Below are 26885 nucleotides of genomic sequence, written 5' to 3'. Positions count from 1 at the left end.
CAAGTTTCTTTTGTCTTCTTTCAATCCTGAAATGACATTTTTGGGGAAACTTTTACAATAAAATTAATTCAGTTGTTTTTAAATCATCCAGCTATGTGGAATTGTTTCCAGCTGTTAAGTTTTCCATAATCTTTTTTTCCTTCCTTAAGCATGCTCAGCTAATTAAGAAATGGCTGTGTTTTAAAATGTCAGGTATGACATATATATAGTCATGAAAGAGAAGTAATAGCAGCGGTTCTGCCATGTTTGAAAGCTCTTTTTTAAAATAATAATATATAAATAAATAAATTAGCATTTTCAAATAGCAACTGCCATCTCAATATATATAGTACAAAGTTTTCTGGGCTGTTTTTTTTTAAAGTACTGCTCACTTTGCTCACGATCTTCAAAATGATATGCATTGTGAAGCTATATCAGTTCTATAATTCTATAACTGCATGAGGGAAAACCTACCTAGGATATGTTTTCATGCTATATTTACATGTTTAAGGAGGAAAATTAGAGAATGAAGTGATAGAATATACAAATTGGTTTAAATATGATGCTGGACATGCAACAAAAACTATCTTTTGTGACATGCCCAATATCTATTTAAATCAAGAAACTGGAGCCTATGCATGCAGCATTAGCATGCCAGAGAACCATGGCCCAGGATATGGCATGCTGGTATGCTAATGCTTCATACACAGTAGGGTAGCAACTTATGTATTACCAAAAAGAGGACACAGATTAGCATAAAATTTACATACCAATGTACCAGTATTGATGCAGATTTAGAAAAGATGACTGTAATTGAAATAGAAATACGATATATCCCACCACAGTGGGGAAGACTGTGTGACTGATCATTCCGCTGCCCAGGTAGTAACCGTTGATGGACATTTTCAACACCCTGATTCTCCATTCTTATAGTTCTTATTGACATGAACCATACAGCCAGTCCTTCAAATACAAGGTCTGTTCTCTGAAAGTTAGGACACAAGGTCACCAATGTATAAGGTACCAGCAATCTGTGGCTGATACTCATGGGGGCTCCTTCGCCCGCCCCGCCCATTGCGAGCACCCTCAATCAGGCAACCAGGGTGCACATAGCCAGCAGCAGGGTGCAGGTTCATGGTGGGGGCCGCACCACCCACTATAGTAATTATTTCTAAATATGCAAATTAGAACATGCAAATTTTACACAAATCTTTTAGGGCAGTACATAAGTGGCCATCCTAATTCTGCCTTCCTTTTGCGGAATTCAAGGTAGTATACATATGAATTGTACAGTTGTCTCCCATCCAAGTGCTGATCAGAACCAGACCTGCTCAGCTTCAGCAAGGTCACTGTATCACAGGGATGGAGAACATGTGGCACTCCAGAAATTGTTGGACTTCAGCTTCCAGCAGGCCCAAGCAGCATGTCCAATGCAGGGAAGACAGGAATTATAGTCCAGTGACATTTCCATAGGGTCACAGGTACCCCATCCCTTCTCTGCCACATGCTTTCAGAGCATGTAATGCAACATGTAAAAAAAGAAGAAGCTGTTTTTAGTGGTTGGAGTTCAGCATCCTTAAAGAAACATCAAAAGTTGTTCACGACCAAAGATATTCAGAAAAGAAAGGTGGCTGAAGCACCAAAAAACCCCAAACAACCCAGTTAGCGTTGACAGGGATTGCCTCCGCCATGTTCTCTTTCCCTTACCATTTTAAGAAAAACCACCAGATAATGTGCAAAGGGGATCTTGACCCCTGCCCATTCTGTTCCCCCACCACCATTGCAAACAAGACTCAAGAAGTTGGTAGTGAACAACCAGCTGAGAGTACTCATTTAATCTCTGGTTAAATAAATAAAAAATAGCAGATAGCTTCCTGTTTGTGAAGTGGCAGAGAACAAGAAGATGCACATAACTGAATCTCACAATGGTACCAAGGGATGACTATGAAAATGTAGCCAGCCCAGACTGAACCAATTACAAACCTAGGAAAACAACAGGAAGCCTTACACTGTCTGGCAAGCTCAGTAATGCCTTCTCTGACCAGCAGTGACTCTGCAGGGTCCCAGAGAGAGGCATTTCCCAGCACCTGCTACCTGTTCCTCCTTCATGGGACATATAAGGAACTGGTACCTCCCAAAATACTGGCCCTTTCCCATCTAGTCTGTGGCTGGAAATGGCTTACCACATGGGATACTCATACAGCACAGACCAGGAAGCCACATATGATGCAGACGTTCCTATAACTCTTGAAAGCATGTTACTTTGAGTCTTGTACAATGCTCTAAACACGGGAACCATTTAACAAAGAACCTGTTAAGATAGCTGAAAGAAATCCCTTTTGCTTCAATACTGTATTGTTACTGCCTGCGACATGAAAAGCCACCCCCCCCCCGGTAATAAATGGACTTTAAAGGGGTAGGTTGCTGTGGAAACCTTAACTTTTAACTTGTAAAAACTTAATATAAACTCATCGCCCGTTTCCTTACACATATAGTCCAGTCTCTTGCCAGTGCATTATTTCTAAAATGCAAAAGTACACTACTGTGTGAGAAACGTTGTTTTCAATTCCAGCATCTATAGAACTGCTTAAATTAGTCCTGATCAACACGGCTTTATTTTAAACCAACTGGCATAATAAAAAAGCCAGATTTTTTTAAGCTCCAAAAATAAACAAATCCTACAGAACATTGTGTGCTCTGTTGTTCCCAGCCTCAGCAACAAGACAAAAGAAGAGGGAGACTTTGTTATTTGCTAGCTGTTAATAATCAAGAGAAGATCTGCCAGACAAGCTCTTGGAGAGCTCTGTCTGTCTGGGCCAGGTAGATGCTGCAATACACAAAGGACTTCACTAGAGAAGAAAGAGCGTTCATGGACAATGATTCAGCTTCCTTAATTAAGATTTTCATTACTGATACATGCATTAAGGTTTTACAAATGCATGTGTTCAAACACTCTCAATGTGCAGGTAGATATTTCTGATTCTGTCTTAAACACAGGCTTCAGCACAGCAAAATCACCAGGAACATTCTCCAGCCAAAGCTTAGGATCTGCTTGCTTGCTCTTTGCAAAGGAGGAATGATCATGTTAAATGGTAATCTAAAATGTCTTTGTTAATTGCCAGAGTCATTAACCCTTTACAGTGGGAGGTATTGCTGAAAGACAGTGAATGATAAATCTTATTTTGATTTCACACCTATTTTATACTGCCGCCTCTTCAGCTGCTTTATTACGATTTCTCCCCTTAAAAGCAAAACAAAACTGGTGCAATATACAGGAGAAAAGTATCTTCTCGGTCACTTTTCAAAGCTTGTATATACAATACAGTACAGGAATTCTGCATGTACAGCTTGTTATAAAATAAGAGAAAGCTCAAAATACAGTAATATTTGATTCCCGATACAAGGCATTTTTATATTTGATGTGACTTGCTCCAGCAACTGCACCTTAGTGAGAAGAAACAATAATTCACCATATGCACAGAACCACTTATCCTATGGTAACATCAGTAGCTATGACCCACAGACCAGAAACTGACCTCCTGCCTGACTCCCCATATAGAAAGAAAACCAATAATGTGAGGTAGGAAGCAAGCTTAGAAGTATAGTGAAGCATGTCTGGTTCTTTTCACTATGTTCTGTTTCTTCCCACTTAAAAAAAACAAAAGTTGACTGCTTTTCTTTAGCTTTCCCCCCCTCCTTTCTATTCTTTCTGCCTTTTGGACATGGTTTCTAGCATTAAAAAAAGTGTGTGTGTGCGTGCACGTTTCTGGCCTTTTTTCTTTCTTTCATGGTGCAACGTCCTCAATCTTTAAAGTTGCTGTTTTGCCTTGTTCATCTGTTGTTGCTAGAAGGTGATATTTCTATAAATCCGGGCTCGATCTCTCAGTCTAGTAATGCCAATCTCCTTCGTATTTCATTCCTCTCATCTTTCTTTTCATGTGTTGTTTCTAAACTGCCATTCTAACTCTAATAGAGCTACTTGTTTGCAGGATCTTGTGCTTTCATCAGGTTTTGCTTTTTTGCTTTGCTCCAACTAAAATCTGGTCATCTTCAGATTTGAAGATTCCTCTCTTTTCCCTTATGGTCCATTTCATTATTCACCTGCCCCCCAAGTAAGAACAGTGGAGTTGGTTTTTATTTTTTTACCCCAGCTGTCATTTTAATTTCTCTCAACCATTTACTTATTCTTTTACATCTTGAATTACACAAGTACTTCCTGTCTAGTACTTTACATTGTAGTAGTCTATCATCCTCCTCACCCTTCTTTCTTTCTTTCCCTCTTTCCTTTTATTCTTGGTGACTTTAATACCTACATCATCCCCTGTAACAGCAAACTCCGGTTATGTGCCAAAATTGGGCCACCAAGATGAAAGGAAGGTATTAGCATATGTGAGAAGTATCCCCCTTCCGCCCATCAAGGGGGCAACCAGAGCTTTTTTTCAGCCAGAACTCACTGCAATTTCCCAGGTGGGCGCCATTGCCATTATAAGTGGACATGGGAGGTGTTTATGGTGTGTTCCGGAATCTCTTTTTCTAGAAAAATAGCAGTGGGGGCAACCATCCAAAATGAAAACAGTCTAAAGAGGACTGAGCATGATTGTCCTTCTACATAGCTAGTCAGTCCAAGCCCTGAACTCTTGAAGTGAAAGCATCTGGATTTAGAGTGAATCTTCATGGAAGATCTGAGTGGGTTTGGACATGCAACGTGTGGACACTTCTATGTACACACTTGTGAAATGCTGGTATTGCATTGGATTCCCTTCTTTTCATGGCTCTGCAAGAGAGGATCAACCAGATATCAACACCTGCTGTGCAGGCAGCACAACTGGCTCTCAAATTTCAAAGTATGGGAAACAATAACTTCATGACCAAGCCCCTCTTTTCCATGCTTGGCCTTTAGCATTAGAGCTAAAATTGCCATTTAAACAAAAGTTTCCTTTGTAACTTGAAATTATTCTGTGACGAATAAGTTAATTTAATTGGTTTCCATTGGTTTTGCTTATTGTTAATGGCTTGGACTTGCAGTCCTGGGTTACATAAATACAGCTGTTTATACACTCAATGAAACCATATTTCTCCCCAATAAACATTTCTGTAGCTTAACCCAACATTCTTTTGTCCTGCTCTGTATCTATAGAGAACTTCTTTTTATGGTAACATTTATGTACGTTAAAACTCTCACTTAATGATATTTTTTCAAGGTTAAATATTTTAAATTTCCAATCTTTTTCCACATATTTTGCATTCTAAAGACACAATCAACGTAACTGCTATAATGTGAACCTGCTTCTCTTTGCTAACATCCCTATATGAATATAGTCTCTAAACCAGGGCACATTATTTCATGTAATGCCTAAACAATGCCAACAGGAGCAACACCATTATTATTTATGTCTCTACTGATCCACTCCAATTGTGTTTTCTTTTTAAAAGAGAAACAAAACTCCAAGGCTACTGAGATGTATCTCAGTCAATTCATTCACAGCAATGGTTGGCTTGGCATATACATCTCCTAGGTATTTGTATACAAGCCAAATCTAATCACAATACATGTGCATATAAGCTACCCTCACGTGAGCTGCTTTTCAATGTTCTGGCTCCAATCCTTCGTATTCTGGACTACAGGACAGTATGACTTGATACAAATGGGGGCATGGAAGGAGTTGCTTTGTCTCACTATGTAATCCACAAACCACTCTGGAGCAATCTCCCTGAAATACAATAGAAGCCTATTGGATTACTCCTAAGTGAATCGCAGTCTATGAAAACATTAAAAAATGTCTTTCATAATTGCCATAGGCATGCTTTGCTTGTAAAATGATTTTGTTTTGTTTTGTTGTTGCTTGAGTGAGAGGCAGAGAGATTTTTGGGGCAGTGAGGACAAATACCTTTGCGGAATTTCTTCATGCTTCATACAGATTCAAAATTATCATCACATGCCTCTGCAGTGGAATTAGTGCTGAAATGCACACTTCCCTTTCAGCGATTGTTGTACTCCTTTGCAAAATGATACCAAACTTTTTGCAGTGAGGCATGCATCTGTGTGTGGAGTTTAGGCAACTGGTCACACTTCATTGAGACATCATGTAGATGGTATATGTGGGCACCTTCTGTGCTAACTTTTAAACGCTTGTATTCTGACAGGCCTAAGTTTGTTTTTAATTTTTAACTTTTTGTGATTTTAATGTTTGGCTTTATGCTTTTATATTGTTATAAACCAAGGTGATTTTTTAATGATATAGCAGTATATAAATATTCATATAAATAAATGCATATTCCACCATGCAAGCTAATAAGGTTGTCATCTGTTCACACTGTATTACATCATCATCATCATCATCATCATCATCATCATCATTCCCCACCTTTCCCCCTGCTGGCACTCAAGGTGGCTTACAAATAAAAATAGGAACAGCTAAAAACATCAAAAAAGCATACAGTGGTACCTCAGGTTAAGTACTTAATTCGTTCCAGAGGTCTGTTCTTAACCTGAAACTGTTCTTAACCTGAAGCACTACTTTAGCTAATGGGGCCGCCAGAGCATGATTTCTGTTCTCATCCTGAAACAAGTTCTTAACCTGAAGCACTATTTCTGGGTTAGCAGAGTCTGTAACCTGAAGCGTATGTAACCTGAGGTACCACTGTAATTAAAAGCAATTAAACAATTCGCCAAAGCCTGTTGGACAAGAAAGTCTTCCCCTGCCAGGGGAAGGACAACAAGGAGTGAGCCAGTCTAGCTTTTCTAGGGAGGGAGTTTCAAAATCTGGGAGCAGCCACTGAGAAGGTGGGTGTTTCTTTAGATGTGTGCATCTGAATGCACATCTCCATCCACGTTCTGCTCCAACTCTGAATGAAAAGAGTTGAATGGATGCAAACATTTTGTTGCACAGCACTGGGACTAACAAAACTGTCACAACACTGTGGCAAAGTGGGCAAGCAGCAATGGATGTAAATATGCATAAACATGTACAAAAACAGTTACTGATGAGGGATTTTTGCAAATATTTTTGTCCCAACTAACTTGAAATAGAACTTTTGCAGTAAAAATGCAATCTCACAAAAATTAATCACGGCCCAAATATAAAATTTATATCCAACTTTCAAAAATATCTACTCTGATGTGTGCATGTGTTTTCAAGGGGGTCAAAGTAGAGACAGTTCAAATATCCATCAAAATGCTTAGAATCCGTTTTGATTTGGCTGGGGCTTTTTTGTTTTTGCAGTTCTGTATAAATATAACCTGTGCCTCGAAAACATTATAATTTTTGCTATTATTGGCTGATTTAGAAGACTGAAGAACAGCATAAGCTATACGCACAAGATTGACGAATAGCATAGGATAGGTTTGAACAGCAAATTCTCTCTAACTCTGCAATTGCCTTAAGGTCATTTATCAGAATTTTGGCTACAGCTTTTTAAAATACAAATTAATAGAAAATTATAGTCTGCATTTGAATCAATGTAACACAGCATTTTAAAAACCCTGTCTTCCCCCCCCAGATGTTCATAAAAATAAGTTTGCAGTACCTCAGAAATATCTCTATGGGTATATATCCCACATCATTCCTTTTCTATGTGTATGTCTAAGAAACAGCTAAGAAAACATACACATTTCAAGATGCTGAGCACTTTCTATCACTTTATTGCCGATGGAATAATAGGATTTGTCAAGGGACATTATGAACCACCACTGCTGGATAAATACATAAAACATGATGGCAAAGGTCTGGTGGGACTTGAATCAATTTTCTTCTGCCATCAAATAAATGTCACATTAGATGTAAAGCATGCTGCATTCTATGGGGTCTTCTGTTCCCATTGATACACAGTCTAGAAACGGAAATGCAGTTTCAGATGTGAAGTTTACTTCCCATCTGCAACAAGTCTTCCAGATTAACCAGCAGAATGGGCCAATATAATGAGGAAGAATGAAAGATATAAAAGGGGGAAGAACTAGGAGAAGAGTGGCATACATATCTGGTGAATCACAGCATACATTCATTTTTATGGGGTGAAAATAATTAAGAAACACCATTTAAAATCACCCCTGATGTCGGCCCATGTTCCGCCCTTTTAAAAATAATAATAATAATAATAGTAATAATTGCCAAGTGCATAAAGATGAATGAGCCCAAGTTAAATGCGTGAAAGTTGCAGGTCTACTGTATTATTAAAAATGGGATGGCCACCTGCAGCTATTATTTAAAAGGAAAGTTAGCAACAGGCTGAATATGCAAATTCAGCCATATATGTATGTATATATATCCACACACACAATTCCCCCCCCCAATTTTTGTTTTATTAAATATTGGCATTTATTATTTATTTGCAAGGTTTCCATTATAAAATGTGTTAAGAAGGCACAGGTGGATCTCTGTGAAAATTCACATAAAGAAATCCATAGCCCTCCCCCGCCCACAGGGCAGCCCTTCCCATCTACAGCAAGCGTGGATACATGGTTTTTATCTTTTAAGCCCATTGCAGCTTTGGAACAGGGTGTTTGAAGGCCAGCCTTTCCCAGTATGTACTGACTGGTATATTAAGATCCTCAATGGAGGGCTTTCTACCAAGCTGAAGCAGGTAGGCAGTGGCAGTGCTGCTGCTGCAGTTGTGGAATACTCTCTCAGAAAGGTTTCCTGAGCTTCCTTCCAAAATCACCCCAGGAAAATTCACCTATGTCAGGATCCATACAGGTTAAAGCATATTTCTGGGCAGTGAAGTGTTTTCTGGGTCTTGACCAGCCCTACCTACTGAGTCTGGCCACTGAGCCATCCTGGCTGAAGAAGCTATGAAACTTTTCCTGTTTGGCCCGAGACGTTCCTTCTAGCAGATGACAAAAACTGTCCTTGAGATCTTGAAAGAGTGTGCATAGAAAACTTAATGTGGGCAGTGCAACTGCTAAGTGTGCTAAAAGCTTTATGTGATTAAACCAGTCTAGCCATGAATCAAAAATAGTAATCATATTTGCATTAATATTTAGCTATTCTTCCAATGGTGGATTGGGGCTGGGACAAGGGGAAGGGACAGGAGTGGCACTGTACTCATTTGGAACAGGAGTAGGAAAGCATAAAGTGGCACATGTGCACCTGCTGTGCCCACAGCTGCTACTGGCATCTTATTTTGCGCTGTCCCAACTAACACGGCATCAGAGCACAGCCAAGAACAAGCACTAGGCCTACACACTCCTCCCTCACTACTTGCCTTGTCTATCTTGGTGCATGCTGGCTTTAAGACAACTTTGAAGGTTAGTTTTAACAGGATTTCAAGCCACTGCAGTGGAAGTATGGGCATTCTCCCAGTCACCTTACATGGAATGCTTTATTCTGAGGAAGGACACCCCCCCCCCCGGCCCTTTCTCAGAGCAAGGCAGAGAGGAAGTGGAGGAACATCTGGGGGAAATGCCAGCACTAGCAGCAGCAATACAAGAAAGATTAAAAAACCAAGAAAGTGAGGGGGGAGAGAAGAAGGAATAGGGTTGGGTGGCAGTCACCAGGGGGAAAAAAGAGGAGTGGGCATTGAAGACTCAAGAATTAGTGGATGGGACTTGTAAATTTAATTAAGTACCCCCCTGCCTTTTGCCACTCATACACCATAATTTGGGAGCTGGACAGGAAGGAGGATGCAAGATATCTCTGTTGTTCACTGACGCTAATGGAGGCTTCCTCTTTAGATGGGACTTCAGATCCTGGGTGGCAAAAACATTTGTCGAAGCTTTTTTGCAGAGCCAGCCCACAAGATTGTTGCTGAACTTTGGCAGGGATGGCGGCAACAGGAGGAATGGGATGATGGGGTGTTGGGAGGTGGTGTAATCTTTTGCACTAGTGTCGTTGGTGAAAATCTGGGACACAGAAATAAATGAGAGGATATGCTTATATAGCCACAGAGAAGGAAGAAAGCTTGGCATGTTGAAGGCATGGGATATTGATTGCCCCAGAGAGTGAGAGATCACAGAAATTGCATTTCAGCTTGCAAGATGAATAAAGCTATAGCTGGACTGACAAGCCAGAAGAGATGTTATATGGTAGCTAGAAGGTTTCAATATTAGAACAGAGAGAGAGAAATACTGCAGGTATGTTATAGAAAGGGGAAATGTCAGTCCATGAGACTGAGTTTTGAATCATCTTCATCAAGAAAGTGACAGCATAATAATAGTGTCAAATGAGGCCATAAACTCTCCAAAACAGCATGGGTGACTGTAAAGCAAGGAATCTTCAACTGGCAGCTTTTGTGTAGAGTCAATGCATAGTCTCATTCACTATTTAAAATGGAATAATCTCCTGCAACTACTAGAATTGAGGTTGTGTGTTCTACATGGTTCTATTGTATATGTGTGTGTGTGTGTGTGTGTGTGTGTGTGTGTGCGTGTGTGTGTGTGTGTGGTCTCTTGCTTCTGATTAACAAAACTCTCCATGGAAAATTATATTGAGCTATACAGTGTGATGGAGTACACCGTATTAATGCTATAAAACATAGGCAAAGTACCTCTTGTTAAGCAGACAATCTGCTGCATACCCTTGCTACAGAAAACTTATTCAAGCAGACATTAAATGTGGGTTGAGATTGCAATGTGGTCATAGAAATCATTGTACATACTAGATTCAGCAGAACATAGAAAACCAATCAACCATATTTGGAAGGAGGGGATAAAAGAAAACCCTCACTTTTCTTGCCTTGGGGAACAACAGTCATTGGCTAGCTATTGTTTAGGCCCACTTGATCTTTATGATATAATATTGGATGCTATTCATTCCCTTTTGTACTTTCTGCATATTAATGAGTCATGCCTTATTGCTCATGTGATAGCAGTAATGATGAATTCGGGCTTATCCAAACTTCGCTTCTCCCATGCCTTGAAACCACAGGTCTGATCAGTTTTCCATTTGTCTTGTGTTTTCTAGGCAGGGTTTTCTGTTTGCCCCATTGCTTTCCCTGGAAAACCTACTCTCTACCACTGAATTGGAACAAACATCAATCCACAGAAAACCCAATTGATGCTTGCTCCAATTTAGCAGTAAAGAACAGCTTTCCCCAGGTGAAAGTGGCGGGGCAAGCAGAAGTGTGGACAAGCCTAAAGATATAGGAAAAGCGAAGGCAGACAATGATACCAACCCAAAATTACCTATTACACTGGCTTAGAATAATAGAATTGCAGAGTTATAAGGGACCCCAAGAGACATTTAGTTAAACCTCCTGCAATGCAGGAATTGCAACTAAAGCATCTATGATAGGTGGCAACCTAACCCCTTTGGATTCGGTCAGTCAACCAGCTACAAATCTACCTAATCGTTACTTTGATCAACCCACATTTTGCCAGCTTCCTCACAAGAATATCATGGCGAAATCTGTCAAAAGCCTTACTGAAGAGATACACTATGTCCACAGCATTTCTCTGATCCACCAAGTTTGTAACTCCTTCAAAAAAAGAAATGAGATTAATCTGACGTGACTTATTTTTGTGAGCCTTAGTAATCACAGTATTCTTTTCTAAGTGCTCAAAGACCAACTGTTGAATAATCTGTTCTAGACCCTTTCCTGGTATTGATGTCAAGCTCACTGGTCGGTAGTTACCTGGATCTTCTCCCCCCCCCTTTTTTTTTGAAGATGGGGACAACATTTGTCTGCAGGGACCTCACCTGTTCTCCAATAATTCTCAAATATCATAGATAAAGGCTCTGAGATTACATCCACAAGCTCCTTTAATACCCTTGGATGGAGCTCATCAGGCCCGGGTGATGTGGATTCATTTAATAAGTAGGTAGGTGTTCCCTTACTACCTATTTTCTTAGCTTGGGCTGCAGCTTCCTCCTTAACATCATTTATTCTGTTATTACCAGGTTGGGCATCACTTTCCTTTTGGATGAAGACAGAGGCAAAGTAGGTGTTGAAAAGTTCCACCTTCTGTCCGTCTTCTCTACACAGAGGACCCACCACTTGCTTGTTCTTTCTCTTGCTTCGGACATAGCCAAATAAACCTTTTATCATTATTTTTAACCTCTCTTGCAAGCCTGAGCTCATTCTGAGCTCTAGTTAGCCTGACCTTCACTTTGCAACTGTTGGCTATTCATGCATGCTCCTCCTTTGTGATCTCCCCTTTCTTCCATTTCTTATACATGCCCTTCTTAACTCTCAGCTTGTGAACAAAATCTTTTATAACAATGGAGATCAATGCACATAATTAACAAATGCATCAGCACGATGGTGAAGGTTTCTAATACTAATAGGTAATCAAAAAGTTATATTAAAAAGAGAGGCCAACATAAAACTTTGCGCCTAGAAACAAGAGTATAATGGCTGCCCTAGAACCTTTTACTGCTTGGAACAGGGAAACAAGTAATGCTTTTCACCAGAAGCATAAGCCAAGTTGTATAGTTCTGTATTCAAGGCCAACCAAGATATGTTGGCACCTGCCCTGTCATGAATCCCAATATCCACTGCCTAGAAACGTAGTCTCACTCTGCCTAGTGATATGGTTGGCCCTGAGGACTATTGAAGTGAAGAAAATGATGATTCATCTTCTATTAAAATCATGCAACAGAAAGAGACACAAGGACAAATTCAATACTCCTATTTGTCGACAACATTATGGACTTCATTTTAACAAAGAATAGGATTTGACCCATTAAAATGCTAGGATGTAACTTTGAAAAAAATCATACAGCACTGTTTCCACCAGAGACATACTTAACCTAATTACATTGCATTAACATGGTAGATAACTCCAGGACACACTGCTATTGTATAATATGCACAAAAATTAAAATCTATGAAAATTGAACTTCTTTCTAGTACTTCATGCAATAAGTGGAATAATCATCTGACTTGTATGATACACCTCCCTTTGCTCTTATGTCATATATTTTCAGTTTGAAATTAATGTAAAATGCTTCATGAAGACAAAACAGAGAGAGATCCAATTAAACTTGACAATGTTATTTATTTTTAAAGCATCTTTTAGTAGCTGAATAATTGAACCTAAACACAAGTTCCCAAATGTAAAAACACAGTATTTGTTTTCGATATAGCAATTAATAGTGAATGTGTGAACCGCTGAAACCTTACTCAAAAGTTATCAGCAAAAAGAAACAAGAGATATATAAATGGGGGTGCAAGGCCCACGCATTTTGTCCCACTCCAAGGTCATACTGTTCTGTTGGCCCCTCACATATGGAGCAGCAGCTTTTGAAACCGCAAATCTGTGTAGATTCACCACCTGCTTTACAACTCAAATCCTTCCAGGGTCCTAATTTGTGTAGGTAGCACTCATTGATAGAAAAGGCTCCTACTTCAGTTAGCAGGTACAATGTGCATTCAGGTTTTTCAGTGCTTTAGAAAGATGGGTTGTTTTTAAATTTTCTCTGTCCACAAGAGCAAGGGCTCTTATGCTAATGGATGGGTGAGTTTTAATGTTGCACAACAGACTCGACTGTGTATTGTACTATTGTTGTTGTTGTTAAAATTTATATACCTCCCTATCCCCACAGGTTTCAGGGCAGTTCAGAAGATATCAGGGTGGTTCACAAAAAGGAAGTTACCAGCAACCTACTCATGCATTCTCTTCCATGTCAGTGTTCTGCTGGTGGAAAACATTTCCCAAGGACAAGTATAACATGAAGTGATTTTACTTACTGCTACATTGGATACAGTCCTATGAACTGATGTCTGTGTGTGTGTGTGTGTGTGTGTGTGTGTCCCCTATATAGTTAAGAAAGAGAGATGGCAATTTTTTTAAAAAAAAGGAACTAGATTTTTTCCAATCTGAAATAAAAAGAAAGCCCTAAAAATATTTTGATTATGGGAAGAAAAATGTCACTGTGTGTTTGACACAGTCAGAAACAATTACAACAAAATTAAATTGAGGACTTTAGTGGATAAAATTGTTACCTCCATAGATTAATGAACAATAATAATTCATGGTTCTGAATTGACCATGTGGGCTAACATTTAATGTGCTATCCATAAAAGTTACTATTTATCTTACCCCATGATTGAATTATAAGCTAACCTACAATTTAGGAAAGCCAAGGATTCCTTTATGTAGGTTTATATTGCTGTGAAGGAATCAGGACAAAGGAAGACCCCAACAGAAATAAGAAAACCAAAGAGACTGGCTATAGATAAAATGAAACTACCACAGTCAATATTCACTATTACTGTATTTTTCGCTCTATAAGACGCACCAGACCACAAGACGCACCTAGTTTTGGGGGGAGGAAAACAAGAAAAAAATAATTCTGAATCTCAGAAGCCAGAACAACAAGAGGGATCGCTGTGCAGCGAAAGCAGCGATCCCTCTTGCTGTTCTGGCTTCTGGGATAGCTGCGCAGCCTGCATTCGCTCCATAAGACGCACACACATTTCCCCTTACTTTTTAGGAGGGAAAAAGTGAGTCTTATAGAGCAAAAAATACAGTATATTGTTATATAATATTATATAATATTTACTGTTATATTAGCTAAGATCCTACTGAACTGTCCTGTGTGACTCATAAGAAACTGCATAGGCAGCTTAACCTGTTACTTGTTACAAAGTGTTGTGACCCAGGGACCTGGCCATGTGTGGTAGTGGAGTTTGTTTGTTTGTTTAGACTTATATACTGCCCTTCATCCTAAGAGCTCAACGCGAAGCACAAGATAAAAATAAAAGGTAAAAACACAAATAAATAGTTAAAACGAAAACAACAAAACAAACCCCTCCCACAAACACATTTAAAAGCCTGTAGAATATTAATCAGCCCCAAGGCCTTGTTGAAGAGGAACGTTTTCGCATTCTGCAAACAGAGGGCATTTTGCAAACAGGGAGCCACTGCAGAAAAGGCTCGTCCTCATGCTGCCACCCTCAGGACTTCACATGGAAGAGGCACATGAAGGAGAGGCTCAGATGATGAACTGCCTGTAGCTCAGCCAGGCTTGCAGCACACATCCCTGCCACCATCCTATAATTCAGGAGACGAGTTCCCTTGCAGTACCTCTTTCTCTTCAGTCTGGCAGAGCCCACAGACAGCAAAGTGAAGTGTGAGCCAGCTTCTACTACACTCCAGGTCTGGATAGAATGCATAAGACTTCAGTTGGCTCTAGCTCCCTGAAGACAGTATCTATACTCGCTGCTTTGGCAGGAACTGCCCAAGGCCCTGTATGCTCTCTAACTGATCTAGATACTATCTGCTTCCCTGGTGAGCCTCAAAACCCCACAGAACTGGACAAGATTCACTTGCCATTCTGCGATAGAAAGATTATGCAAAATATAGAAAAGAGTGTGACACAAAGGCTAGTTTAAAATGTTTTTTTCTTCCCTGTAGCAATTATGCATTATGAGACTTCCTTCCTGTTACAACGGCAAGGTAAAAATTTGGTCGTCTGTCATTGACTGCTGTTAACATATCACAGTGCAATTACATGCCTCATGTGTATTAATAGTAATATTGACTAAAATAGACTAATGAAATATCTGAACAGCAGTGATTAACATTTTAAATTATCCGGTCATTTCTGTGAGACCAATCTAGCTGAAATCTGTAAAAATATAATAATAATATTCATTTCTGTGCAAGTAGGATCAATCAGAAAAAAGGATAAAAGGAAACTCTTCTTTACCCTATCACTCCTCTTTTCTTTACTACAGACAGTTTGAACTGTGTCAGTGAACTCATCTAGAAGATGTTTCTCTCGAATCACCACAGTAAAATTGCCTGACTGTTTTTTCAGAATCAGGCTGCTAAGAGTTTGATTCACACTGTTTTGAATGCTGTAGGTCTGCTGATTTTAATGGTGGTGGATTCTTTAATCAGATGTGGTGAATTCTACATAACACTACATGCTAAGATTTAGACAGATTGTTTACGAGTCAAGGATCAAATTTTCAAAAGGGGTTGTTGTCCCCATCTTCAAAAGGGTGGGGAGGGGAGAAGATGCCCGGTAACTACTGACTGGATAGCTTGAAATCAATACCAGGAAAAGTCCTAAAATGAATAATTAAATAGTCAGTCTGTGGGTACTTAGAAAAGGATGCTTTGATTGTTGAGACCCAGCATGGATTTTTGATTTTTTTTTTAATAGCCTTACAAGCTTGGTGGATTAGGGGAATGCAGTGGACATAGTGTATCTTGATTTCAGTATGGCTTTTGGCAAAGTCCCCCATGATATTCTTGAGGAGAAGCTGATTAAATGTGGACTAGGCAAGGTGACTGCTAGGTGGGTTTGTAGCTGGTTGACAGCCCAAAGAATGCTCACTTCAAATATCTAAAGGGCTATCACATGGAGAATGGAGCAAACTTCAAATATCTAAAGGGCTATCACATGGAGAATGGCGCAAACTTGTTTTATCCTGCTGTGGAGGGTAGGACTCGAACCAATGGCTCCAAGTTACAAGAAAGGAGATTCTGACTGAACATCAGGAAGAACTTTCTGACAATAAGATCTGTTCAACAGTGGAACAGGCTCTCATGAAAGCTGGTGGACTCCCCTTCCTTGGAGGGTTTTAAGCAGAGGTTGGATGGTCATCTGTAAGATATGATCCAGTTGAGAGACCTGCAGTGCTAGGGGTTGGACTACATCAGAGATGGCCAACTCCCAAAAGACTGTGATCTACTTTCAGAAATAAAATCTGGCAGTGATCTACCCCCATTTTGGGGGGGTTCAACTCAATGTTGCTGACCTTTTCTTGGGAGCGGGGAAGGTGGGTGACTAATTTTGGTAACCTTTTTGGGGGGAGCACTGTCAAAATACTTTTTTTACGGTGGACAACAGAAACTTTTAGAGATTTCTTGGGAGAGAGTTGCATAAAAGCACTCACAAAACTGTACGCCGCACAAACTCCTTTGCTCACTCCTTTAACCTACCTATCAAGATTTCTTAAAAAATACATGCCTTCATCCATTGTTAGTGTGACACCTGAGTCACCATTTTGGTAACCGAAGCTGCACACACGCCAAAGCTGCACACAAACCACCTTGAAATCAAACCTTGCTGCAAAACAAGGCCACCCCCAATGGAGGCTGGTACCTGCCCCACGTAAGAAGCTGAAGTACCAATGGCTCAATTACCCTCTTTGTTAACTTAAAATGCACAATGATTATTTTTTAAAAATATTTATTTATTCCTTTTAATTAATTTTCCTTTCTTATTTAAAGCAGTAGCACTGGAAACTTTAGCAAGAGCATGCCCACCCGGAAGGCAGAGGAAAATAACAACCCAACCAGTGCCTGCCTCCTGGCCCGACGTGGCTTCAGTTTTAAAATGCACCAACAATCAATGAAGGGCCCAATAGTGCTGGTATCCAATTCCTGAATTCTTTGATTACTGAAGGCCAGGTGATGTAAGCAGCAGACAAAATCAGCCTCAAAAAATAGCTTTTTAGCCAACAGAAAAAAATTTCCCCACACAAACACAGAAAGAAGAAGAGTTTGGATTTGATATCCCGCTTTATCACTACACGAAGGAGTCTCAAAGCTAACATTCTCCTTTCCCTTCCTCCCCCACAACAAACACTCTGTGAGGTGAGTGGGGCTAAGAAACTTTGGAGAAGTCCCAAGGTCACCCAGCAGCTGCATGTGGAGGAGCGGAGACACGAACCCGGTTCCCCAGATTACGAGTCCATCGCTCTTAACCACTACACCACACTGACTCTCAGTCAAGCCAAATGGCTGAAAAACTTACTTTCCCCAGGATCCTCAGCCCTTGCAAAGGAACTACTCACCATACCAGGGAACTCAGTTTCCCAAGCTCCCTCGCAACGACGAAGACCGGCAAATGCAGAAACTGGGACAGATGCCTGTTCCTCTCTTGTCGGCATGATGCAGCGTGAATACAAGAAGTGGGCAGGCGAGGAAGGATGAGATCCCATGTGAGGTCTAAGACCTTCCTAGTCACAATGCAGGAGACCTACAGAGATCCACACTGGAAACTGGCAAGGGAAGGAAGAGGGATTGTCCCAGGCGTGGGCTGCTTAAATGGGCAAGGGCCGGATCCAGGGAAGCCCATGGTCAGCCCTCGGATTCGCCCAAGTCTCAGCCTGCATCTCCATTTGACCAAACAGGATGCAGGCTAGGATCCGGTCTCTGATAGGCACAGGGCAGCATCCCTGTTACATTCTCGAGGTCAGGGGAGCCATCCCACGCACACACACAAACTCACACACATACTGGTGAGCTCTCTGTCAGCAAGAAGGAAGGAGCTCTCTGTGCAACTGCCCATGGTTATTGAGCTGTTTTTTTTTGGGGGGGGGGGAGATAAGAGTTGTTTGAGCTTTTTTTAGGGGGAGGGCTTCTTTAGGCTGCCGATCACTGAGGAACCCACTATCTACCCGTGATCGACCAGAAACTTCTTGGCGATCAACCAGTAGATCGCGATCAACCTGTTGGACATGCCTGGACTAGAGGAACCTTGGGGTCCTTTGGAACTCTACCATTCTAAGCATCCTTTCTAAGTTATGTGACTTCCCCTATTTATTCTGGGTTAAGACTTAATGCTGTATCAAATTGATTTAATAAGTTTATGAATTCAATAGTTAAAGAAATTATTTTTGTGCTTGATACCTGTATCTGAACATCTTTAAGTTTTCTTCCTTAACAATAGGTGACCAAAAAGAATTTTGTTTTGTTATCTTCTTACTAAGCACAAGATAAATATTTATTAAGAATCTGAAGTGACTGTATGAGGAGTCAGCAGAACATAATTCATATGTACACATGATTCCACATATAGAGGCAAAGTGAGAAAGAATCCACATTCTCAATAAAACTGACTGATACAGCTTTAAGAAAAACAAAGGAAAATAAAGTCCATCTTTTAAATGGATAAAGGCACTGAACTGAAACATTCCATGGATATCTCCACCCACAAAAAAGTCTAATTATGGTTTTCACAGAAATCAATGAAAGACAGATGCAATAAAAGCAGTTCTGTATCTTCAAACTGAACTCCAATTAACATCCATCAGGAATTTCCAGCTGTCTAAAAAGAATCCTCAATCAAGAGAAAGGCTCTGTGCAAAGCACCTTTGAGAAAAGCATCTTCAAAGAAAGAGCTGGAGAGTACTCTTGTAGAAGCATCATATCACTGCTTGTGCAGGCAAGAAGGTTGAAATAACTGTGAATGAAGAAAGTTTGAAGAAAGCACCACAAGGAGTTAAGTTTATCTTTACTCATAAGTCAGCTACCTGATTTGGTGAAAGTATTTTGATTTAACAGTGACAGGATATAGTATTAATTATAATTTGTAATGACACTAGCTGCAAAAAACCCCAAAACCCTTTTTAAAGAAATTTGGAAGGAAGAGCTATTATCTATCGAAACTGGTATGCCTCTTTTCTACTGTTAGCCATTAATAAATCAATCAGTTTTATTTACAATTTTATGAGGGGTTTAACATTCCAAACAAAGATATATATTAAAACAAATAATCCCATTATATGAGGAACAATATTGCACAATATACCCCACAGAATAGAAGCCAGCCCATATAAATAGGTACACAAAAAGGGATTTCAGTGAAACAATTAAATGGCTCAGAACCACAATATGTTAACCAACCCGGACCCTGTGATCAGCATCTGAGGGCCTTCTTTGTGTGCTTCCTCTCTGAGAAGTCTGGAGAGTGGCAACACGAGAATGGGTCTTTTCTGGTGTGGCTCCCTGCTAATGGAATGCTCTCTCCAGGAAGGCTCGCCTCGCGCCTTCATTACATACCTTTAAGAGGAAAAAATATTCCTCTTCTGCCAGGCCTTTGACTGATTAAACAATCTAAGGCCATTTTGATCTGTGGGGGCCTTGTTTTTGATTGCTATTATGCGCTCTCTCTCTCTCTCTGTGTGTGTATATATATATATATATAGCAAATCGTCATGTCATCTTGGGATGAAGGGTTGTATGGAAATTTTAACAACAGCACCAGCAACCACGATGTGGCTGTGTTTCTAGGGCTGCTGTGGGTGTGTTCATTTCTGTCTTGTTTTTCTCTTTTCTAGTTGTTCTCTACCTCCCTTTCTAGGATGAGTACACATTGGGTTTGGCAGCTGATCCACTAGCCTAGTGGAGCCATATCTCCAGTCCAAGTGTAATGTAAGAATAGGACTGCTCGTTTGAAGCAAGCTGAATATATGACTAATAGGAGCACTAAGTACTGAAAAGTTGGCACACAAAGTACTAATGAGCACATTTGCTGATAGTTAATAAAAGCAATTATTGAAATGTTGCTTGTTATTTATTATTAATAATAAGGTAATTACATTAAAGGTCCAGTAATTCATATAAATAGGTTACTAATGTGAGGAAATGACCCTGGGAGATATATTAAGTCATTAGTTGATTGGTTCTTATTGGTAATTATACTTTCCTTTGGGAAAGTAAAGATTCCCCATGAGGGAACCAGTAAAACCAGTGTACTTTGATAATTTTCTTATAAGAATGCTTTTTTGGGGTGGAGGGGCAGAGGACTGATTGCATGGCTATAGGAAGGTGAGATGGAACTAAGTTAACATCACAGAATGAGAAAGTGTCCAACCTTTTCAGTAGAATTTTTTGATCTAAAATTTCCTGGACTCAAAACTTTTACCTCATTCTGTTCCTGTTTATAACTCTCGGGTAGAAAACAAGATACAAAACAAATATCACTATTAAAATAATTTTGCTCTTATTTGTCTTTATTTTGAAAGACTACAGTGTTGAGCAAAAGTAGGGTCAGTGGAGTGCATGCGAATGCTGTGATGCCTTTGTAATTTGTCCTAATATATGCAACAATTCCCTTGATTCTACAAGTAACTCACCACTGTTATTAGCTTCTATATGTAATCCAGTGCAAGAGAGGTTAGCAGTAGTAAAACAATGCAACAATGACAAAACTCCAAAAAGGGAAATACACTAGACAGCTGCAGAAAAAGACAAAAGCCAAGACCACATATAGTGCCACCTTAAAGACTTAAAAAACATTATTGTGGCATAATCTTTCATAGGATACATCCCATTTTATCAGATGTACCCTACTGAAAGTGTGTAGGTTTATATACCCTGAGACAGAAGTAAAAACAGAAAAATGTATGATGATTTTTACAAAGAACCAAACAGTGAAAATGACAGCAATGGGCATGTCACAGAGCATAAATGAATGCAAAATCCAATTGAATGACTAGAAGATGAAGTCAGTATGGGTGGATCCACTCCTGAATAACTGCCACTAGGGTGATGAATAGGAAGCAAGACTAATAGTGTAAACAAACACCAAAAGAGGGATAATTTATCTCTGAAGCAAGCTAGCCATCCCAAGGATTTAAAATGAGATTCCACAGAACCAAATATGCTAATGAATTCCAGGCCTGAGCTTTTCCGCTCAAGCCTCCCTCTTCGTTGGATAACAGTGACTCTTAGGACTCTACAGGAAGTCATGGAAGAGTGAAATGTTCTCCTGCTGCTTTCTGAATGTTACCATTTTTAATACCTAATTTGTAATGTCTGATGTAGGTGGTGACAAGTGGTGCTCCACTAGTTTTTCCTCCTGGGCCTGCCCTGTAGTGGATCTTGTCTGACTTTTTGTTTCTGCAGTAACATGGCAACTGGTGCTCTCTCAGATTCACAATCTTCTACCAGTCTAGAAGTCATGAAGTATCCTGGGAACTGTGGTTTGTTAAGGGTGATGGAAATCAAAGATCTGTGAGGTTAGCACCCTTAACAAACTACAGTTCCCAGGATTCTTTGGGGAAAGTCATACCTGTTAAAGCATCTGAAGAGTGCTTTAAATGTGTGGTGTGTATAATGTATAAAAGATGCTCGTAAAGAAAATCACCATACATACATGTTGCTCAGAAGCATCTCTGACTGACTGACCATACCTGTTTACTTGTCACCTGTACCCCTCACAGTGATCAACTCTTGCCCAGATACCTATGTCCCCACCATGGAAGGACGTGTGGATCCAGAGTTGGCCTTCACAGTCACTTACGGACTCACTGTTAAAACTGTGTTCATGGAAGACAATCTTACTCGGCTACAAGTGATCGCCAAAGAAGATCTGTTTACCTGTCACAGGTATTGCATTACAATCGGAATGATCACTTTTACAGAAGCATGTCTACAACTAGTGCCTTTGTTTACTATTGGTTGTATACCGGAAGCAATAACTTTCCTGCTGCAGAATGATGACTCCACTCAGTGACTCCTCTGGAAGCTTACACAATAACCAAAGAAAAGATACTTGGTTACCACTGGTAGAATTCTGCCACATTATTCATTGGTGAAGGAAAGAAAATTGAATTTAATCATAGAACCGTTTATGTAGCTTCCGTGAAGAATCTAGGCACTCACTGGCATTGGAGAGGGCTTTGGCATGCCTGCGTTAGTTTCTCAACACAACAACCCATCTCCAACTTAGAACGTATGAATTTTGTAGATGGAATATTGTCTAACAAAGTGTTTCTACCCAATATCTGAGAGGAAAATATCAACATAGCTTGTCAAGATTTTGTATGGTATAAGAAAAACACCAATGTTATTTCACAACCCATTATTTTCACAAGAATATGAATCGAGGAGATAAACTATGTCAATTTCCTCAGAGCACACTTATTATAGGATATTGTTTGAACCCACACTAATGACTCCTCGAGGTTAGTTATTACAGTGATTAGAAGCTAGGAGGATATTTTCTGTGGTGCTACAGAAGAGAAAGTCAGCATTAAGAAAACCTTAACAACCCAGTGAAAGTAATGGCCTGAGTGTGCAGTCAGTGCTTCTGCTGTTTTAAACAAGGGAAATAAACTGAGCAGAAGCTGAAGCAGTGAACTAACTAGATCTTTGTTTCTCCAAATCAATAAGCTGTTTTATTTCTGAAAAGTAAATGCTGTATAGATGGCCTTCACTCACTTTTCACCCCATTCAGGCTCCTTTTTTATTTTTATAAGTAAGCTATATGGTAACAAAGGTATTTGTTGCAAAGCTCGTGAATTCAATAGAAATCCTGTATTTCAAATGATGAAAATGCCCACATTGGGGGAGAGATGTATAAAACCTCCTCAATTATTTCTGCAGATATTTCTGCCTAACTAAACAGCAGCACTGTACATTTGGAGCCCTTTTTCACAGAAGCAGGTATTTCATTTTTATGGGTAGAAAATTCCAAAGTATTACTTTGCAGGTTGTCTTATATCATTTGCCATTTACATTTGAAGAGATTCAACATATGGTACAACATATGGTTCCCTGTTAAGAAAGCACAGACCTGGCTTAATCACAGAGCAGTCCTCACTCAGAAGGCAACCCACAAGCCTGCCTGGAGCCACAACTCTAAGCCTCTCTATATATCCCTTGGAACTTGCCCCAAGCCACACCCTTCCCCTTGCTTCAAACCCAAGCGTTTTTGCTGGGCTGGAACGTGATAACAACCACTTTCCCTGCTCTGGGTGGGCAGTGGTTGCAGGCCCTTGCAGACTGCCCTCAATTCCCAGGGCAGCCAGGAGTTACATCCCTGCAGCTGGCCACAGAGCTTCCAGCAGTGGCCCAGGGATGGCCACCTACATAGATTAGCACCTTGGGGGTGGCCAGAATCCTTGGCATGGCGCTGTTCAAAATTTCAGCCCTCTAGCGGAAGGCTGGAATGGAATTACATTCGAAGCCTGAAGTTGTGGCTAATTTTTATCCCAGATTGTTGTCTTGTCAAGTCTGTTCCTTTACACCTAGAAAATTGTCTATGGGGAAATGTGCTCCTTGTGTTGCAAATGACTTCTCATCTCTGGTATATATGGACAAAACCTTCCCTTTCCTCTCTGCCCCCCAAGGAAACTTATTCAGGGTATGGAAATGTCTAAATGTGCATAGATCAGTACTCCAAAATATTAGCATGGCTATGGCACATGCCTGTGTTTGCAACTGCATAATTGTCTAGTGTACCTCTTTCCTCATTTTTTCCTTAACACTTACTCACAAATGTGATTTGCTATTCTGTAATTTAAAATTATTCCTACTATATGTGATGCTCATTTTTTGGTATCATCAGCAACCAGTTGTCTATCTCTTCTTATGCTTTCTGCATTAGAAAGTAACTGCTTTGAATTCCATGCTGCCTGGTAAGCAACCGACCCAGATATCACAAAAGTCTATTCACAAGTGGAAGCACTTGTGAATGCGGTATGGCAGCAATATAAAACACTGTAATATTAAGAAAGTCATGGGGGAAAAGTTACTGCCTAGACACACATCTGAGTAGAGATGCAGAACTGGGAAAACGTATCTCTAAAACACATCATTTGAAGGGCACACCTCTTCTCTAGGTCAACTTTCTATACACAGAAAGAGAGCTTGTTGATCAGATCAAATACTGTAATCCAGCTATCACACTCCTTCTCATCATGGTCAAACAGATGCATCTTGAAAAGTCCACAAGCAAGGCACGAGGGCAACATTCTTGTCCCATTTTTGCTACCCAGCAACCAGTATTCAAATCACAAGTAAGGTCCATAAGAAAATGTTGCTGTGTTGCCTACTGCCAGTTATGCCCTCTTGCATTTCCCCTCCTTCCTGGTTTTCTATCTCAGCCATGAAAACAGTCACCCAGCATTCCAAAGCCACTGAGCATGCTCTGTCCTCCATGATGCTCACCCATTTGCCACTGTCCTCCAGGTGTTTTTTTTAAAAATCATGTGTTTCTTCCAAGCCTGTTGATCTTCAGCCATTTTGGCTACTTAAAAACTGCCTCAGATCCCTTAAGCACTGTTGCTCACACCTGCCAGGTAAAGCTTGTCTGATAGGATGTGGGATAAAGCAAGTGATTAGTGTGGTAGTGGCAGCAATCAGCTGTGCTATGTAAGGGCTCTGATGGCAGCAAGAGCAGTAAGGCTGACAGCAGGAGGACCTGGTGCGGGGGACAGACTGGACCAGTGATGGCACCAGTGGTTCCACTATGCTGAGAGCCCATAAGTCTCATGCATCCACTGCCTTGTCTATCATGTCTGCAGTGGCAGACTTTGGGGTTTAAAATTTTCAGCAGTGCCCTGTGCAATGCCAAAATTTGGCACCTTGCCACCTCTCGACTTCTGTTGTTTGTCATTGTTGCTGTACCCCCTGTGGCCCCCTGTTGGCTCGGCACCCAGTGCAGGCAAACCAATCGAGCTCCCCTAAATTGGCATCTGATAACTGATTGGTTACTACATAAAAATCAAACACTGCGGTGGTCATACGTGACATCCTTGCTTGCTAAAACAAGGGGACTTAACTGCATTATGGAAAAACATGTTAGCGGAAAATACAAAGGTTATCTGTCAGCTGACATTTCACTTGGAAACATTCAAGCAAGGCTGGAATCTTATTAATGTTGCTATCAACTCAGAAAAAGTTCTTTTTGCTATAGCAAGAGTTAAGGCTGATCATCCTAAAAAATGTATTTTGTGAGATGCCGCTTTCGGCCTTGTAATTTATAAGTAAAAGGGCCAAGAAAACAGTAAGAAAACCAAACACCTGAAAAGTAATTTATGACACAGGCATTTTTAGTCTACAACTCTTCGGAGAGGTAAATTCAACAGAGGAAACAATTTGAGGGATCCAAAGTTATTAAGGTTAACAGTTTCATAATATGTTATTTTCAAAGTGTGCCTACCAGGCCAAGGAGACAAGTCCCATTGAACAGACATGGATTCTTCATAATTGTCAAAGCTAAGTGTACAGCTGATAACTGGAAATGCACTTGGTTTTACATTTTTTTGTTACAGACTTCTACACAGATGACTTACCTTATAGCAAGTGAGTCTGTAGCTGTTTGGTGCTTTGTAACTCAGAAATGTTTGCTGTTTTCTGGAATTGAAAAAGTTAAAAAGAGAACATGATGATCATGGAAGATTTAGTGGAATTGGCTTGTCAAAATGATGAAGCAGAAAGGGCTTTTATAGAGTATGTTCACAACAAAAAAACTTTAACATAATGTATAAAAGTGCAGAGTGGCTTTTGTCACGGCTAAGGAAAAAAAGCAGTATCATTAATTCAGACAGTAAGTGTAAGACTCTGTTGAAAATCTCCTTGGGATAGATCACAGAATTATATTCTTGGCTAGATAAATGGAACCTGGCAAGTCCCAGTTCTTGTTGCGATGCTTTATAAAATGCCATTGGGTTTCTGCAGCCTGTCATCTCCAGTACACGATAAGAAAAGGGTTGGGCTGTTTTCTTCAGTATCTATCTACAACCTTACTGAAGGCTACAAATGTCTAAAATGGAGGTGGGGGGAGGCTCCAATAAAGCTATCTCTTAAACACATTCTATTCACATTTGTTACTTTCTCCAGATTTAATTATGAGAAGCTACCTTATTATGAAACCTGCAACAAAGGCTTGGCTCAAGAAACTGATGCCCAAACAATGCTCTGTTTCCTTCACACTCCTGATGCACAGTCTGCCCAATCATTCAGACCATAATCCCCTTTTTTGTTTCCACATCTAGACTCTCCATACAAGGTCATTAAAACACATGTACCTCTTAATATTTTTTTCAGGCTTCCTGCTCAGAGACGGTGCTCTATTATGCTTTTTAAAATAGTAAATAAGTAAGTAAAGCGAAGTGGAAAATATTTATGCTCGGTCAATCTAGTTGAGGTGGGGAGCAACAGCGAGAAACAGAAGGAAGTGAATGACCGTGATGTATCTCAAGTCAAGTAAGAGAATAAAAATGCCTCAGAGAGCTACTGATATGTTGTTTCACCTTCAGTGTTAGGTAAGGCCATGAGAACAAATACAAAGGGAAAATGTATTACAAGTCATTATTATCAATACAAGCCAAGCCTCATTAATTGATTTACAAATGTAAAGGGTTTCAGCCTGACATTTGAAACTGTATCCTGCAATCCTTCCCATCAATCATATCTGGGTAAGGCTTCACGTTAAGCCTTTTCTCTTTGGGATTACTCATGAGTAATAATCACCCCAAGTTGGGATGCTTTCTTA

The 26885-nt window shown here is 40.1% G+C and overlaps 1 protein-coding gene across 19 annotated transcripts in view; it reads right to left on the bottom strand.

The window, feature by feature from the left end:
- Window positions 1-26885, bottom strand: part of ZBTB20 (zinc finger and BTB domain containing 20) — a 633941-nt gene that overhangs the window by 135769 nt on the left and 471287 nt on the right. For 18 of the 19 annotated variants that reach the window (XM_081859693.1, XM_081859688.1, XM_081859680.1 and 15 more), the window contains one exon: window positions 25684-25744. The exons of the other annotated variant lie outside the window; for it this stretch is intronic. The gene's annotated coding sequence lies outside the window, so the exon portion shown is untranslated. The remainder of the gene's footprint in view (window positions 1-25683; window positions 25745-26885) is intronic. 19 annotated transcript variants of the gene reach the window in all.

This window comes from Podarcis erhardii, assembly GCF_964252035.2.
Source record: "Podarcis erhardii genome assembly, chromosome: 4".
NCBI lineage: Eukaryota > Metazoa > Chordata > Lepidosauria > Squamata > Lacertidae > Podarcis > Podarcis erhardii.
The sequence above is the reverse complement of the archived record's forward strand: the minus strand, read 5'-3'. Positions and strand labels throughout refer to the sequence as shown.